This window comes from Triticum aestivum, chromosome 1D (assembly GCF_018294505.1).
Source record: "Triticum aestivum cultivar Chinese Spring chromosome 1D, IWGSC CS RefSeq v2.1, whole genome shotgun sequence".
NCBI lineage: Eukaryota > Viridiplantae > Streptophyta > Magnoliopsida > Poales > Poaceae > Triticum > Triticum aestivum.
The window spans coordinates 326,150,264-326,170,371 of NC_057796.1; positions in this window are offsets into that span (position 1 = coordinate 326,150,264).

Consider the following 20,108-nt stretch of genomic DNA (forward strand, 5'->3'; position numbering starts at 1 on the left):
TTGTACTAAATACATGAGAAACAAATAAAATTGCTCTATTTCCAAGTTGTTAAGCATGCTTGGTTTGGTTAACTGTCTGATCTTCTACTAGCAGTATGTTATATTGTGCAATGTGGTGCTCAGTTAACGTTTGGTTCATTTGTTGTGATGTTTAGTTAACTTCTTGGTTCAATTCTGCAATGCGATGTTCAATTGTTGTGGCTGCATTCTGTTATTGTATACCATGTGAGGAATAAATCGAGTTTGGCTGCACTTAATACATGAGAAACATATACAAGTGCTATATTTCCTAGTTCTTAATAATGCTTGGTTTGGATAAATGGGTTTTCCATGTGGCTTGAATTAATTTGATGAATCTGCAATGTGCTTATTTATCATCAACATATTTTACTGATAGCATGTGAACCCTTACTTAACCTGATGACTAACTACCTTATATGTGTTGCAGGGAAACAATGGGAAACACTGAGGTTTACAAGATGGTACTAACTACTATACCTTGCCTTTTTTTATTCCTTTGCCCCATTTCCAATATAGAGAAGATATTTATGCACATCCTTGTTTTCAGGGTTCACTGATGATTACCTCGCAAACCACCTCTGTGGTCAGGAGGCGAGGAAAGTTTTCATACAACAGCCACGGTTCAATATTGAAGTGTTCCGGAAGAGGTCGAAGGATGGACGGTCAATCATCCACAGGCACTGGCCTAAAGTTGCAAAGACCTTCAACATGAATGCAGGCTCAATATTCGCCTTCCGCTTCAGCAGTTTTCCAGATGAGATGCATCTCTCTATGTACCGTCTATGATCCTAATTTTGAAAGGTTCTAGATATTGCATTTGAAACTTGCTGGTGGTGCAGCTGTGTAATGGGGTAGCTGAGTGCTGAAGCTATATCATGTTGTACTCCGATGTATTTCAATTATGAAATGCTGCTTCCTTAATATGGAAATGAAAATATTATGTGCTTAATATGAATGTCAATTAGATTAGTAAATGGATTATTAATAATAGGGCAATTAGCCCGCTAATTGGCCAAATAGCTTGCTAATTGGGTTTTCCTATTGCAAATGGTTATTGAGAAAACACCATGGACGATGACCTCACGCAACGCACACAGTTTCTAGGAGTAAACCTGATACATCTCCAACATATCTATAATTTTTGATTGTTCCATGCTATTTTATTATCAATCTTGGATGTTTTATAATCATTTTATAGTCATTTTATATCATTTTTTGGTACTAACCTATTGACATAGTGCCAGTTGCTGTTTTCTGCATGTTTTTTTGCATCGCAGGAAATCAATATCAAACGGAGTCCAAATGCCCCGAAACTATTTTGTGATTTTTTATGGGCCAGAAGGAAGGCAATGGTCCCTCGTTGCACCTGGGGGTGCCCCGAGGGGGCACAACCCACCAGGGCACGCCAAGGGGCCCAGGCGCGCCCTGGTGGGTTGTGCCCACCTCGGGACTCCCCCGGACCGCCTCTTTGCTCTATAAATACCCCAATATTCCAGAAACCCTAGGGGAGTCGACGAAATATTCATCTAGCCGCCGCAGAGTCGAGAATCACCAGATCCAATCTAGATACCATCACGGAGGGGTTCACCACTTCCATTGGTGCCTCTCCGATGATGCGTGAGTAGTTCTTTGTAGACCTTCGGGTCCGTAGTTAGTAGCTACATGGCTTCCTCTCTTTCTTTTGTTCTCAACACAATGGTCTCTTGGAGATCCATATGATGTAAGTCCTTTTTGCGGTGTGTTTGTTGGGATCTGATGAACTTCGAGTTTATGATTAGTTATATCTTTTTATATCCACGAAAGTTATTTGAGTTTCTTTGATCTCTTATATGCATGATCTCTTATAGTGTAACATCCCAATAATTCTAAATTTTGGAATGTTATATTAAATAGATAGTTTTGATTGATTGACTGAAAGCGAGTGAATTCGAAACTTTTGAAAGTTAAATGAGAGGGAATAACAGGACTTTCCCAAACTTTCATTTTTACATTTATGGTCTCCGTGAGTTCAAATTCTTTTCAAATACAAAACCCTAGAGAGAAGATGACATGACTTCTTCCATTTAATAAAATGAAAAGGGTTTTGAAAAGATTTGAATTCCATTTGGAAATATTTTCAAAATTCAAAAACTTTAAGCAACTCAATGATTTTCATGAGAGAAGATAAAATGACTTCTTCAAATTATATGAAATATGAGTTGGGAGTTTCAAAGAAATCCAATTTAACGTCCTTTTGAAAATTATTTTTCACTTGGGAGTTATTTGGGTTTATTCAAATTATTTTTCTCCAAAAATAAAATATATTGAAATTAGGGTAAAATGATTCCCTACATCATAAAATTGGAGAGAAATAAATTTGAAATTATTTTGGTATTTTTAAAATGGTTTTTATGAGGTTTTAATTGCAACAGTAGCACTCTTTGCTTTATTTGAATTTTTGTGGATTTTATTTGATGCTAGAAAAATGTTCAGCTTGTAGGAAATCTTTTTCTGAAAATTCTGATATATAATATGCCTATGTTTTATTTTTAGTTTTTTCGCTTTTATTTATTTTTGCTTTCTCCAAAATGTTTTTTGTAAAAAAAAAACTCTTCCGACCGTACCGGGCCGGCCCAGCTAAACCAGCCAGGTGACAGCCCAGCCGGCCCAACCGCACGTCTCCTCCGTGCGTCTGACTCCACGCGGGAGTCCGCCGCCGCCACGGCTCGCCGGCGCCGTTTCCCTGCCGGACTTCTCCTCCCTTGACCCCTCCTCCATGCCACGCGCCTTCCCCGACCCCCTATAAAGCCGCCGCCCCTCTCTCCTCCTCCGCGCATCGTGCCGCAACCACCGCCGCACTCGCCGGAACCCGCCACCGCCGGCGAGATCCGCTCGCCGCTCCGACGCCGAAGTCGAGCGCCGCCACCACCTTCGGATCCGCCTCGCCGAGCCGCTTCACCCCGTGCCTCCGCCCGATGCCGCCGGCCACCGGAGCCGCCGCCCCGGCCAAGACCGAAGCCGCCGTCGTCGTCCTCCCAGACTCCGGCGATCGTCGTGGTAACCGCCGCCTCCCGTCCGTTGGATCTGGATCCAACGATCCAGATCGCGTCTTTGTTTTTTTTTCAAAACGTTTTTTTGTGAGCGTTCACTAGTTCGATCTATACAGCGAGCATATTCATTATATTAGGCTCTGAAACGAACGTTCGTTGTTTAGTATTTTTCTTTTTCTTTTTAATTTCGGCCAGGGACCTATTTGTAGTATTTCTTTTACAGTTTAGCCCCTGGACTTCAAACAATCACATCTTTTTGTTCGTTCATCCAAATCCAACGAAACAAACGCCCACTTCTTCGTTACAATCCCCTCTTTCCAGATAATCAACTTAAACATGTTTTTGAAAGTTTTAAAATTTGAATTTAAACAGATTTGTATTTGAACTTCCTTTGATCATAACTAGAGTTTTATAACTCCGTTTGAGTTGATTCTTTTTGCAAATTAAAGCTCTTGACCTAAACTTTCTGATAAGGCCAAATTCACATAATTTTGGTACTGTTAGAAATTGTTTTATGTTGCAAGAGTTATTTGCTTGGTTTTGATGCTTTCCGATTTGTTTTCTTCGTTCTTTTCGATCTTTTGAGTGATTGCTTATGTGTGGTTACTATTACTTGCTCACGATAGATTGACCGGAGTGTGACGAGTAGAACTATCAGGAGTTATGAGTGCGAATCATCTTCATTCAACAGTACAAGGAAAGTAACACTTTGATCATACCCCTTTAGTACCCAGTTTTATTGCATTAGATCAATCCTCAAACAATTGCATGATTAGGATCTGATTAAATTGTGGGTTGGGAAGTAGCTGATGAGGTAGAACCTATTGCCCTGTTTATTACCAAACCCTTGGGAGTTACTACTATGTTTGCTTATATTGCTATGCTATGCTAGTAGACGTGGATTGGGTGAGTGTATCCATGACAGATGTGAGATTGTTAATTAATGGTTCAATTTAAGGTGGCTACTTAAACACACATCTGGGTGGATTGAGGCACCTGGGTATTCCAGCGATTGCCTGTTTTTTTTATGGACCGCCACCCAAGCTCAAAGGGATCATGAGATTATTCATGCTAGAAACTTCCGTGTGCAGCCACAAGCTATTATGGGCTCTAGCATAGTTGATTAAGTCATGTGAACTCTTACAGTGGTAGACTAGCAGATGTAGGGGATGTAGGTGGTACTATCTACCCATCGTAAGGTGCAAACACTTCTGAAAGACTGTGTCTCGGTCATCCGTTTCTCAAACACCCTGAAGTGCGAGAAATCCAATGGAGGAGATCGAGTCTTGTGGGTAAAGTGCGCAAACCTCTGCAGAGTGTATAAACTAATCATGGTTTGCCGTGTCCCCGGTTATGGACATCTTGAGTATTTGGTTCTTGGATTATCATGTTGATCTCATCATGTTACTTAATTTAATTTGATTGGGTATAATCACGTTTCTTAATTGGGATTGAGTTGGGTGAACCTTCTCAATGTTTAACAACCACCATGATAGTTAAATAAAATTTATTCCTTTGGAGTAGGGAAAAATTGGCTTTTCGCAAAACTGTAACCATAGAGCTTTCCACCAGCCATATATGCATGTAGTGATAGCATTTATCCTGTTCATTACTCTCCTGTGTTATCTTGCCAGTACATTCAATGTACTAACCGTTTTCGGGCTGCAACGTCTCATGTTGCAGGATTCTTACGACTAGTAAGTGATACGTTAGGGTTACGATTTCTACACTCAACTTTGCCGTTGGTGTTGATGGGAATCCACAACCTTGTTAATTCCGCTATTTGGATTGAGGTAATTGGTATTTACTTTATTTTATGCATGTTATTTACCTCTGTTATAAATCCTTCGAGTATTGTGTGTGTCAGCATAACGATCCAGGGATGACACTTAAGCACAGAGACTTGACCGTCTAAGGTCGGGTCACTACAAGATGGTATCAGAGCTCATGTTGACTGTAGGACGTGACCCTAGAAACTGGCAAGCCCATAGGAAAGATTTTCTCTACAACTTTCTTTTCAAAAGGATCTTTTACCTCTCTTCTTTTCTGAGCTTATTCAAATATTCCCTTTTAGTGAGACTATACCCCTTTCCCCTTTTGACCACAAAGATTCGACTGACGAGACCACTCCATGAAGGACAAGATATCGGACAACTAAGACCACTTTGGAATGAAGAGGATTTTACGGAGCATTATAATAATGGAAACTACAACGATTGAAGACTCCGAAGACTAGGAGAATTTGAAGGCTCTGAAGAATTTCTAGATTGGTATAGGAAGGCTACCCTTATGAATTTTGTCAGACTATAGAAGCCATCAATACCCGAGATCAAGGTGTATCGGAGAAAGACCAGAACTTGGAGCATTAGAACTTAGAGTTTTGACAAGAAAACCCTAAGGCAGGAGATATCAACTATGGAATGATAGCTCATGGAAATGACAAGAGCAGAAACAGAGCTATCCATGAAGTTATCGCCCGCATATGCTATTGTCACTGTGCTGAGTTAAGCATGCATTTCCTTGGAAGGATTGGATGGTAGAAGGCTGATGGAGCACCTATCAGCAAAAGATGAAGTTTTAACCTTAGCTGGTGTATCACCGGGATTTGGAGTATTACATCAAGAATTTGATGGACCTTCAGGAAGCCGTATTTGACAAGGAGCATTTCGTGAAGAACTCAGGACCCAGAAGCTGAAAGTAGCCAAGCTGGAAGAGCTAAGACCTCGAGATACCGGATATTCGTCAGGAACTTAAGGACAGTAGGACATGGTTCATGCCAAGGATGTCGAAACCCAGAAGTTTGGAACGCAACTCCAGAAATATTGAAGTATGTCACGAGAGACTTCGCGTCAACAGTGATGACCTAGCAAAAGAACTTGAGAAGGACAAGCATGATCGGAAGAAGCCATCGGAGACATGCACAAGACCTGAAGAGTTTGATGACTTTGAAGATTTATTGACCTTAGAAGACCAAACCCCTGTTATATACCTACGTTAGATGTGACGTTTGTGAGCTATCACTTGTTTGATTTTTTTTCGACAGCCACAAATAAAATATGTCTTTTCAAAACTATTGTTTGTATTGTGTGCATCCCTCTCTATCTCCCTTATCCCACCCCAAAACCCATGGACCCAATAGAGGATGAATGGAGATGAACTCATGTTTCCTAGACCGATAAGTCAATTGGAGACGGACCGATGGATTCTGAACATGGAGGATCACATGAAGAATAACCCTATAGCCGGAAAGGATATGACCCAGCATGCTCTTTAGTGCTTTGAAAGAGGTGCTGCTACTTGGTGGAGGATGTACCAAACCATCAATGGATGGCAAGGAGTAACCACTTGGGAAGAATTTAAGCTGACTTTGCCAAAGTCTCGGTTTGTGTCCCGGGAGTTGAAGCCTTATGGAAAGGATACGAAGAAGCATTGAGCATGCAAGCTTTGTGGAGAAATAGGACACAACCATAAAGAACACAAGGATGAATGCCCTAATTGTGAGGGAAGTCACCCAGCTGAAGAATGCCCAACTAGGCAAATCACTTGTTCCTTGTGTGAAGGGACTACGCACTACCCTGCTCAGTGTCACATTTACCTCATGGTACAAAGAACCATCCAGCAGAAGAAAGAAGCAATGAAAGGAGCCCTTATGGAAATTTTAGAAGAACCTGTGATGAAGGAAGAGGTGGAGGACACACCTAAAGAAGAACCAATTAGACCTTATACCAAGTCATGTTATTCATGTGGAGAAGAAGGACACATCTCCCAAAATTGTCTGAATGGGGATCTAGTAGAATTCCCGACAGAGGAAGTAGAGTATGACCCATGGGAAATAGAAGCCCTGATTGGAACGGAAAAGTCCAGGAAGAGAAGTAGATTGGATTCCAGGAAGGATCTGAGTCATGTCACCTGTTTCAGGTGCAAGGAGTGAGGGGACTACTTCAGCAGTTGCCCAAAAAGGAAGCCGAGGACCCAAGGAGGCTATGTAATCATGAGGAAACCAAGAGACTTGTCAGAAGTAATATGTTTCTTCTGTAATGAAGCAGGGCGCTTTGCAAGGGATTATCCCAAGGAGAAAGAGACTTGTGCTAAATAGTTGAGTCTGTGAGAAGTATAGTAGTAGTAGTGAGAACATTTTATTGAGGTATTGAGTTGAGGCCTGTAATGGAAATGCAGGAGATTGTAATCGTTAGAGAATCAATAAAGCTAGTATCATGGGTACTGATTGGATTTTATGAGTTGTTACTCTATGAAGAAAGATTTTGACCATTTTCGAGGATATGAGAAATATGGTCTATGGAAGATTGGAGCATTTTAGGGGTGGCAGTACCCTGTGAGGGCACTTGACCCTTGGTAAAGATAATGACATTCCACGGAGTGGATTTTGGACAAAATAAGTATGAGTTTTATCTTGATATATGGGATACCCCAGGAATATGAAGGGATGGAGTACTATTGGATATAAAGGAGGTATAATGTTGGTAATATGGAGCAATTGTAACTCCATGATGAGTCTGAGTAATCACGTCTTAGTTTGGTGCCAATAGAAGGAAGGGAGACAGTACAATTGGATGGATTTAAGAATGCTGGAAGCTTGATGTTGGAATAATGATCAGTTGCCCCGATGATGAGCTCAAGGTTTGCAAGTGATGAGATGGGCCATAACCCACAGGCCCCAGGACCTGCCAAAAAGCAAGCACACTCTTGTTGAAGGAAAAACCCTGGAAGAGGATGCGACTTTTATCGACAGACGATCTTATAGGAGTACGCAAAACCTGAGAGATGTGAAGGAACGATAGATGTTTGTTTGGCTTGCAGAATCAATGGATTTATCCGAACTTGGTTCGTCGACAAGAGAAATTCCGCAATGCTTGTGAGGATGACCGAGTGTTAGAATGCGAGATTCGCTAAACCATATACAAGGTAATGATTTGGGTGCGGGATGGATTGATCACCATACCGACTTACTCTTATTATTCGCCTTGCTATGTGGGATGGTAAATCTGAGTGACTCACCTATAGTAGAGAGATGACGATATTAAACCTTGTTTGAACCTTAGAATGGTATAAGTATTTTTTTCCTTGTACAAGGCAGCTGCTGCCAATCGTAGGATATATGGTGAGAATGAAGCCCAGACCCATTTCCTGCAGGAGAAACCATAAATTGTTGACCTCCACGAGATATCGATAGCTGTTTAGTATTGGCGCCAGACCCGTCAGCTAAGAAGAACCAGTCACTGCGGAACCTTACCAAGATGAAAGGACAGAAGTATTGAGGAAAAGGTTATGCCACTACCGGAAGAGCCCGGAGAAGGAATTTTCCCGAGAATTTGAGAAGACCGGCCCCGTCAAGAATAAGGATGGAGTATATGAGTATTGATGGGACCGTACCAATGTTTCTAAGGGTGGTAATACCCCACACCCCTGTGATGATCGATGGATTTTGAGAAGACCCCGAACCCAACCTATTTCTTTCTAGCCTCTCCGAATCTCGAGGACGAGATTCATTTTAAGGGTGGTAGGTTTGTAACATCCCAAAAATTCTAAATTTTGGAATGTTATATTAAATAGATAGTTTTGATTGATTGTTTGATTGATTGACTGAAAGTGAGTGAATTCAAAACTTTTGAAAGTTAAATGAGAGGGAATAAAAGGACTTTCCCAAACTTTCATTTTTGCATTTATGGTCTCCGTGAGTTCAAATTCTTTTCAAATACAAAACCCTAGAGAGAAGATGACATGACTTCTTCCATTTAATAAAATGAAAAGGGTTTTGAAAAGATTTGAATTCCATTTGGAAATATTTTCAAAATTCGGAAACTTTAAGCAACTCAATGATTTTCATGAGAGAAGATAAAATGACTTCTTCAAATTATATGAAATATGAGTTGGGAGTTTCAAAGAAATCCAATTTAACGTCCTTTTGAAAATTATTTTTCACTTGGGAGTTATTTGGGTTTTATTCAAATTATTTTTCTCCAAAAATAAAATATATTGAAATTAGGGTAAAATGATTCCCTACATCAAAAAATGGAGAGAAATAAATTTGAATTTATTTTAGTATTTTTAAAATGGTTTTTATGAGGTTTTAATTGCAACAGTAGCCCTCTTTGCTTTATTTGAATTTTTGTGGATTTTATTTGATGCTAGAATAATGTTCAGCTTGTAGGAAATCTTTTTCTGAAAATTTTGATATATAATATGCCTATGTTTTATTTTTAGTTTTTTTGCTTTTATTTATTTTTGCTTTCTGCAAAATGTTTTTTTTAATTCTCTTCCGACCGTACCGGGCCGGCCCAGCTAAACCAGCCAGGCGACAGCCCATCCGGCCCAACCGCCTGTCTCCTCCGCGCGTCCGACTCCAGGCGGGAGTCCGCCGCTGCCACAGCTCGCCAGCGCCGTCTCCCTGCCGGACTTCTCCTCCCTTGACCCCTCCTCCACGCCACGCGCCTTCCCCGACCCCCTATAAAGCCGCCGCCCTCCTCTCTCCTCCTCCGCGCATCGCGCCGCAGCCACCGCCGCACTCGCCGGAACCCGCCGCCGCCGGCGAGATCCGCTCGCCGCTCCCGCGTCGTTCCGACACCGAAGTCGAGCGCCGCCACCACCTTCGGATCCGCCTCGCCGAGCCGCTTCACCCCGTGCCTCCGCCCGATGCCGCCGGCCACCAGAGCCGCCGCCCCGGCCGAGACCGAAGCCGCCGCCGTCGTCCTCCCCGACTCCGGCGATTGCCGCGGTAACCGCCACCTCCCGTCCGTTGGATCTGGATCCAACGATCCAGATCGCGTCTTTGTTTTTTTTCAAAACGTTTTTTTTGTGAGCGTTCACTAGTTCGATCTGTACAGCGAGCATATTCATTAGATTAGGTTCTGAAACAAACATTCGTTGTTTAGTATTTTTCTTTTTCTTTTTAATTTCGGCCAGGGACCTATTTGTAGTATTTCTTTTACAGTTTAGCCCCTGGACTTCAAACAATCACATCTTTTTGTTCGTTCATCCAAATCCAACAAAACCAATGCCCACTTCTTCGTTACGATCCCCTCTTTCCAGATAATCAACTTAAACATGTTTTTGAAAGTTTTAAAATTTGAATTTAAACAGATTTGTATTTGAACTTCCTTTGATCATAACTAGAGTTTTATAACTCCGTTTGAGTTTATTCTTTTTGCAAATTAAAGCTCTTGACCTAAAATTTATGATAAGGCCAAATTCACATAATTTTGGTACTGTTAGAAATTGTTTTATGTTGCAAGAGTTATTTGCTTGGTTTCGATGCTTTCCGATTTGTTTTCTTCGTTCTTTCCGATCTTCTGAGTGATTGCTTATGTGTGGTTACTATTGCTTGCTCACGATAGATTGACCGGAGTGTGACGAGTAGAACTATCAGGAGTTATGAGTGCGAATCATCTTCATTCAACAGTACAAGGCAAGTAACACTTTGATCATACCCCTTTACTACCCAGTTTTATTGCATTAGATCAATCCTCAAGCAATTGCATGATTAGGATCTGATTAAGTGGGTTGGGAAGTAGCTGATGAGGTAGAACCTATTGCCCTGTTTATTACCAAACCCTTGGGAGGTACTTCTACGTTTTCTTATATTGCTATGCTATGCTAGTAGACGTGGATTGGGTGAGTGTATCCATGACAGATGTGAGATTGTTAATTAATGGTTCAATTTAAGGTGGCTACTTAAACACACATCTGGGTGGACTGAGGCACCTGGGTATTCCAGCGATTGCCTGTTTTTTTATGGACCGCCACCCAGGCTCAAAGGGATCATGAGATTATTCATGCTAGAAACTTCTGTGTGCAGCCACAAGCTATTATGGGCTGTAGCATAGTTGATTAAGTCGTGTGAACTCTTACAGTGGTAGACTAGCAGATGTAGGGGATGTAGGTGGTACTGTCTACCCATCGTAAGGTGCAAACGCTTCTGAAAGACTGTGTCTCGGGCATCCGTTTCTCAAACACCCTGAAGTGCGAGAAATCCAACGGAGGAGATCGAATCTTGTGGGTAAAGTGTGCAAACCTCTGCAGAGTGTATAAACTAATCATGGTTAGCCGTGTCCCCGGTTATGGACATCTTGAGTATCTGGTTCTTGGATTATCATGTTGATCTCATCATGTTACTTAATTTAATTTGATTGGGTATAATCACGTTTCTTAATTGGGATTGAGTTGGGTGAACCTTCTCAATGTTTAACAACCACCATGATAGTTAAATAAAATGTATTCCTTTGCAGTAGGGAAAATTTGGCTTTTCGCAAAACTGTAACCATAGAGCTTTCCACCAGCCATATATGCATGTAGTGATAGCATTTATCCTGTTCATTACTCTCCTGTGTTATCTTGCCAGTACATTCAATGTACTGACCCGTTTCGGGCTGCAACGTCTCATCTTGCAGGATTCTTATGACGAGTAAGTGATACGTTAGGGTTACGATTTCTACACTCAACTTTGCCGTTGGTGTTGATGGGAATCCACAACCTTGTTACTTCCGCTATTTGGATTGAGGTAATTGGAATTTACGTTATTTTATGCATGTGATTTACCTCTGTTATAAATCCTTCGAGTACTGTGTGTGTCAGCATACCGATCCAGGGATGACACTTAAGCATAGAGACTTGACCGTCTGAGGTCGGGTCACTACATATAGCCTCGTATTTCTTCTCCGATATTTGGGTTTTGTTTGGCCAACTTGATCTATTTGTCTTGCAATGGGAAGAGGTGCCTGGTAGTGGGTTCGATCTTACGGTGCTTGATCCCAGCGACAGAAGGGGAACCGACACGTACGTATCGTTGCTACTTGATACGTCTCCATCGTATCTAGTTTTCCAAACACTTTTGCCCTTGTTTTGGACTCTAACTTGCATGATTTGAATGGAACTAACCTGGACTGACGCTGTTTTCAGCAGAATTGCCATGGTGTTATTTTTGTGCAGAAATAAAAGTTCTCGGAATGACCTGAAACTTCACGGAGAATATTTTTGGAAATAATAAAAAATACTGGCGAAAGAATCAAGGCCAGGGGGGCCACACCCTATCCACGAGGGTGGGGGCGCCCCTGCCTCGTGGGACCCCTGGTGCTCCACCAACCTCAACTCCAACTCTATATATTCACGTTCGGGGAGAAAAAAATCAGAGAGAAGGATTCATTGCGTTTTACGATACGGAGCCGCCGCCAAGCCCTAAACTCTCTCGGGAGGGCTGATCTGGAGTCCATTCGGGGCTCCGGAGAGGGGAATCCTTCGCCATCATCATCATCAACCTTCCTCCATCACCAATTTCATGATGCTCACCGCCGTGCGTGAGTAATTCCATCATAGGCTTGCTGGACGGTGATGGGTTGGATGAGATTTATCATGTAATCGAGTTAGTTTTGTTAGGGTTTCATCCCTAGTATCCACTATGTTCTGAGATTGATGTTGCTATGACTTTGCTATGCTTAATGCTTGTCACTAGGGCCGAGTGCCATGATTTTAGATCTAAACCTATTATGTTTTCATGAATATATGTGAGTTCTTGATCCTATCTTGCAAGTCTATAGTCACCTATTATGTGTTATGATCCGTTAACCCCGAAGTGACAATAATCGGGATCCTTACCAGTGATGATCGTAGTTTGAGGAGTTCATGTATTCACTAAGTGTTAATGCTTTGGTCCGGTACTCTATTAAAAGGAGGCCTTAATATCCCTTAGTTTCCAATAGGACCCTGCTGCCACGGGAGGGTAGGACAAAAGATGTCATGCAAGTTCTTTTCCATAAGCACGTATGGCTATATTCGGAATACATGCCTACATTACATTGATGAACTGGAGCTAGTTCTGTGTCACCCTATGTTATAACTGTTGCATGAATAATTGCATGCAACATAATTCTCCATCACCGATCCAATGCCTGCGAGATTTTCACATATTGATCCTTGCTTAGTTACTTTTCCGTTGCCACTGTTACAATTACTACAAAACTGCTACTGTTACTTTTGCCACCGTTACCGTTACCTCCATACTACTTTGCTACTAAATACTTTGCTGCAGATATTAAGTTATCCAGGTGTGGTTGAATTGACAACTCAACTGCTAATACTTGAGAATATTCTTTGGCTCCCCTTGTGTCGAATCAATAAATTTGGGTTGAATACTCTACCCTCGAAAATTGTTGCGATCCCATATACTTGTGGGTTATCAAGACTATTTTCTGGCGTCGTTGCCGGGGAGCATAGCTCTATTCTTTGAGTCACTTGGGATTTATATCTGCTGATTACTATGAGAAACTTGAAAGACGAGAAAACCGAAATGTATCCCTCAACTACGAGGGGAGGTAAGGAACTGCCATCTAGCTCTGCACTTGATTCACCTTCTGTTTTGAGTAAACTTGCGACACCTAAACCTGCTTCTGCTATTAATTCTGATATGCGCATGTTATTGATGATGCCACCTCTGCTATGCATGGTACTTATGATGAAACTACTTCTATGCTTGATAATACTGTGCCACTAGGTGAATTTCTGGATGAACAACTTGCTAGGGCTAGAGAGAATGAAATTATTGAAACTGATAATATTGATGAAAGTGATGATGAAGATTCTCCCCCTAGATATGAATTGCCTGTTGTGCCTGAGGGTTATGTTATGGATGAAGAAACTGCTAGAGACTTTCTTGCTTGCAATGATAGGAGTGATCTTAAGAAATTATTAGCTAAGCTGAAAGAAAAATCTTTGAATGCTAGAATGAAATATGACCCTGCTTTTGCTACTTCACCTATCTGTGTTACGGATAAGAATTATGGTTTCTCTGTTGATACTGAGATAATTACTTTGGTTGAATCTGATCCTTTTTATGGCTATGAATCTGAAACTGTTGTGGCACATCTTACTAAATTAAATGATATAGTCACCCTGTTCACTAATGATGAGAAAACTCGCTACTATTATATCCTTAAATTATTTCCGTTCTCATTAAAGGGTGATGCTAAAACATGGTTTAATTGTCTTGATCCTGGTTGCGTGCGTAGTCCCCAGGATATGATTTATTACTTCTCTGCTAAATATTTCCCCGCTCATAAGAAACAAGCTGCCTTAAGGGAAATATATAATTTTGTGCAAATTGAAGAAGAGAGTCTCCCACAAGCTTGGGGGAGGCTTCTCCAATTACTTAATGCTTTGCCTGATCATCCTCTCAAGAAAAATGAAATAGTTGATATCTTTTATAATGGACTAACCGATGCTTCCAGAGACCACCTGGATAGTTGTGCTGGTTGTGTTTTCAGGGAAAGAACTGTTGATCAAGCTGAATTGCTATTGAATAATATGTTGACTAATGAAAATAATTGGACACTTCCTGAACCAACCCCTAAGCCATCTCCAAAGAAAAGGGGTATTCTATTTCTCAGTCCTGAAGATATGCAAGAGGCAAAGAAATCTATGAAAGAAAAAGGTCTTAAAGCTGATGATGTTAAGTATTTACCTCCTATTGAAGAAATACATGGTCTTAATTTGCCGCCTGTTGAAGAAATACATGGTCTTGATAACACGACACAGGTAGTAAAGGTAAATTCTCTCTATAGATTTGATGAAGGTGATATTCCTCATTATAAGTCTGCTAGCCAATGCTTAGATGAGTTTGATAATTTTATTGTTAAACAAGAAAACTTCAATGCTTATGTTGGTAGACAATTGAAATGAAATGCTTATATGATTGAACACTTGAGTGATTATATGTCTAGAGTTAAAGGTGAATTTAAACTTATTAGTAAACATGCTTCTATGGTTACCACTCAAGTAGAGCAATTACTTAAAGCTCAAAATGATTTGCTCAATGAATTAAATAGTAAGAAAAGGATAATGTTGTTAGAGTTATGACTAGAGGGGGTAAAATGACTTAGGAACCTTTGTATCCTGAAGGTCACCCTAAGAGAATTGAGCAAGATTCTCACAGAACTATGTCGATGCACCTAGTCCTTCTAAAAAGATGAAAAAGAAAAATGATAGGACTTTGCATGCTTCTAGTGAACCTGTTGTAGACACACCTGATAATCCCAATGATATTTCTATCTCTGATGCTGAAACACAATTTGGTGATGAACATGAACCTAGTGATAATATTAATAATGATGTCCATGTTGATGCTCAACCTAGCAAAGACAATGATGTAGAGATTGAACCTGCTATTGATCTTGATAACCCACAATCAAAGAATCAACGTTATGATAAGAGAGATTTAGTTGCTAGGAAGCACGGTAAAGAAAGAGAACCATGGGTTCAGAAATCCATGCCTTTTCCTCCTAAACCATCCAAGAAAAAGGATGATGAGGATTTTGAGCGCTTTGCTGAAATGATTAGACCTATCTTTCTACGTATGCGTTTTACCGATATGCTTAAAATGCATCCTTATGCTAAGTACATGAAAGATATTGTTACAAATAAAAGAAAGATACCGGAAGCTGAAATTTCCACCATGCTTGCTAATTATACTTTTAAAGGTGGAATACCTAAGAAACTAGGAGATCCAGGAGTACCAACTATACCATGCTCCATTAAAAGAAACTATGTTAAAACTGCTTTATGTGATCTTGGAGTCGGTGTTAGTGTTATGCCTCTCTCTTTATATCGTAGACTTGATTTGAATAAGTTGACACCTACTGAAATATCTTTGCAAATGGCTGATAAATCAACTGCTATACCTGTCGGTATTTGTGAGGATGTGCCTGTTGTGGTTGCAAACGTCACTATTTTAACGGACTTTGTTATTCTTGATATTCCCGAGGACGATAGTATGTCTATTATTCTTGGTAGACCCTTTTGAATACTGCAGGGGCTGTTATTGATTGCAACAAAGGCAATGTCACTTTTCATGTTAATGGTAATGAGCATACGGTACACTTTCCGAGGAAACAACCTCAAGTCCACAGTATCAATTCTATTGGAAAAATTACATCGATTATTATTGGAGGTTTTGAATTTCCTCTTCCTACTGTCAAGAAGAAATATGATATTCTTATTATTGAGGATGTGCATATCCACGTTGAGGTAACCTAGTGTTATTCGAAATTTCTCCGGTTCCATGTTATTCGAAAAGAATTTGTTAACAAGACTTGATCAACCTTGTTAGTGGATTCCTTTTGATGAACATGAGATGGATGAAGTTAGAAAGCACAACCTTCTGTACCCTCCTTTTACTTTCTGTTATTTAGATTAAATAAAGCAAAAATAGCATTTTCTATCTGTTTTCTGAATTATCCGTGCAATAAAAAATACCCCGAAAATAAAAGTTCTCCAAATGCCCCGAAATTGAAATATGATTTTTTTCTGGAATATTTGAGAATATCTGGCACTGAGAACACATCAGGGGGAGCAAGCACCTGGCCACGAGGGTCCAGGGCGCGCCCCCTGCCTCGTGGGCCCCTGGTGGCCCCCTCCACTTATTCCAGCCACCACACACTCCTTCTTCCTCCCAAAAAAATCACCAACCAGCTCAAGCACGAGTTCTAGCTCATCTTGCTGTCATTTTCGATCTCCTTGCTCAAAGCTCCATTCACAAAACTACTTTGGGGGATTGTTCTTCGGTATGTGACTCCTCCAATGGTCCAATTAGTTTTTGTTCTAGTGCTTTATTCATTGCAAATTTTTGCTGCCTAGGTGACCCTGTTCTTGAGCTTGCATGTCAAATTTATATGGTCCCAAGTAGTTCTAATGCATGATATAGTCTCTAGGCACTTGTGGGAGTAGTTGCTATCAATTTTGTTGAGTTTGGTTCACTTTTATTTTGAGTTACTAAAAAATTCAGAAACTTTTCAGAGGAAGAGATATGTTTAGGAAAATCTACCAAGGTGGTTCTTCAAGGAAGCAAGGACCCAGGCCCGCAATACGTGAGCCGGACCATGAACCACCAAGAGAAGCTGAAGTGCGGCCTTGTGAATGGCCGTCAGAAGATTTCATGGTTCGAGCGGGAATTAAGGAGGAATTTGACGCATATGTGTGTAATGCTGAACTCGAGGGCTTCACGCTAGATAAGGGCCCTCAGTATTATCACCTAACCGATTCCTTTGTGAGAAGGTTCAAATTTTCATCTTCACGCAATTCTCACACTGTCCTATTTGATATTTATGGTAAATCTTATACTATGGACTTAGAATATTTTAATACTGCTTGTAACCTTCCACAATGGGGTAGTGCTAGTGAACCTCGCAAATCTGAGTTTAAAGATTTTCTTGCTAGTACCACTGTGGGGGAATCTAGAGAGATAACACAAGCTACCATAGGGAGCATTCATTTTCCTGCCATACATTATTTTGCTCTCTTCAGTTTATTGAGAGGAATGAACAACCTCTCCAGTACCGACTAATGTTTGACAGGTGCCGCATTTTCCATGTTGCTCTCCCTGCTCCTACTTTCTTTGACTTTCAGACAAAAGGGAGATATATTATAACCAGGGAGGAGGCGAATGAGTATAAGAGGAGGATGAGGCAGCTCGCCTCCAAGCGGCAGCTCATGAGGCAATAGTTGTTGCATCTCAGTACAACCCCAACTACAACTTTGGATATCCGCCAGGCCAGCCGTGGACCTAGACCAACTTAGGCCAAAAGCCTAAGCTTGGGGGGAGTACGTATTTCTCACCGACATTACATTCATGTTCACACACTCATTCTAGTTGTCGGTGCTCATACTTTTTCATTGTACTATCCATGCTAGTTTATTTTGTTTAGCGTTCGATCTATCAATCTACTACAATTTCCTCACACCCGTTTGCCTATCTTGAGGCGCCGTACCCCGAAAGGGATTGACAACCCCTTTAACACGTCGGGTTGCGAGTGTTGTTATTTGTGTGCAGGTGCTGCTTACGTTGTGTTTGCTTGATTCTCCTACTGGTTTGATACCTTGGTTTCATAACCGAGGGAAATACCTACCGATGTTGTGCTACATCATCCTCTCCTCTTGGGGGAAATACCGACGTAGTCCTAGCGACACCATCAAAACCGTGTTGGATCACTGAACAATCACACACGACATTCTCTTGAAAACTGTCTGCGTTACGCCACCTTGCGCAAACGTTTTCCTTGGTGTATATACGAACGGAAACGTTTAGCGGTGACTGACTGTGTGGGATGTACTTATGACCAGAAATGATTTCGCCTGTATAATTGAGCACTACTTTACGTATTTCTGTATGAGTTCTCACCTGTCGCACACGACCTCATTTTGCCGAGCGTGTGTGCCAGGAGGGCATATCCCCGGCGGTTTCTGGGTCGTGTGGGAAGGACCCCCCCTATCGCCCACACTCACTTGGAGACGGTTCCAAATGCCGTCGCGGAAAGGGGTTAAAAACCGTTTGTTTAGGACCGACGCGCACTAGTGTATTATGCTATTTAATACCCCTATGATCTTGAGCATGATTATCATTTGTGAGTAGTTACTTTTATTCTTGAGGTCACGGGAGAAGTCATGTTGCAAGTAATCATGTGAACTTGATATGTGTTCGATATTTTGATGATGTGTATGTTGTGCTTTCCTTAGTGGTGTCATGTGAACGTCGACTACATGGCACTTCACCATATTTGGGCCTAAGGGAATGCATTGTGGAGTAGTTATTAGATGATGGGTTGCTAGAGTGACAGAAGCTTAAACCCTAGTTCGTAAGGGACCGATTTGGATCCAAATGTTTAATGCTAAGGTTAGATTTTATCTTACTACTTTTCTCGTAGTTGTGGATGCTTGTGAGGGGGTTAATCCTAAGTGGGGGGTTTGTTCAACTAAGAACAGCACCCAAGTACCGGTCCACCCACATATCAAATTATCAAAGTAGCGAACACGAAACAAACCAACATGATGAAAGTGACTAGATGAAATTCCCGTGTACCTTCAAGAACGCTTTGCTTATTATAAGAGACCATTTTGGCATGTCCTTTGCCACAAAAGGATTGGGCTACCTTGCTGCACTTTATTTACCGTTACCGTTACTTGTCCGTTACAAATTATCTTTCTATCAAACTATCTGTTATCGACTATTTCAGTGCTTGCAGGAAATACCTTGCTGAAAACCACTTGTCATTTCCTTCTGCTCCTCGTTAGGTTCGACACTCTTACTTATCGAAAGGACTACGATTGATCCCCTATAATTGTGGGTCATCAGAACCACACGTGACTTCTAATTATTAGGATATGAGGATTAGCCTAGCTCTAATTAGTCAATGAGGATCAACTAGAACTAGAACTAGAAGAACTAGAGGAGGCTCCAAAACTTGTATATACAAAAGAGAAAAAAAAAACCTAGTATATAGGTTGGAGGAGGAGGGGCGGCCACCAAGGAAGGAAAGACCCTCCTTGGCGGGGCAAGGGCAAAATGGAGGGAAAAAATTCGCAGTCGGGTTCAGCGAAAAGAACTTTACATTTGTGTGGGCAACGACATGCATCTTTATTGGCATGTTTTTTAGGGAAACAGCAGGACTCTGCTGTGTATTTTTATTGAGTTTTAAATAAATATTACAAAGTTTGCTCCAGAAAAGGAAAATAGCTATACATGCAAAAAGAAAACAACACAAAGCTAAGAAAAACTAAGAGGAGAATACAAGGTGGTCATCTGAAGGACTGGACCCAATCTTCAAAGCCTCCATTGTTCTTTCTCTTTGCCCTGTAAATAAACCACTTAAGCACTTCTTTGAATTTTTTTCCTGCAAACATATAGGCTCGGGGGTATGTGCTTGAATATAGAATCGTTCCTTGTGGTGCAGATTTCCCAAGATGCCAAAATGATAATTTCAAATGCAAAAGGCACATTCAGTAGCTGGTTTAATTGATCAACTTCTGATTGAAGACCCAGGAAAGTAGGGACCCAAGAAGAGCATAGATAAGACTAGCAAAGTTGTGCAAATGGACAGTGAAAGAATAGATGATCTCTTGTTTCAATAACATGTCGATTGCATAGTGTACAAGTATAATCTTCCAGGAAGAAAAAATTTTCTTTGTAAGAGAGCTCTTGTATTGACCCTCTCATTGCTCACAAGCCAAAAGAAAATTTTGTGTTTGAGTTGGCAAGATCTTTTCCATATCCATCTTACCACA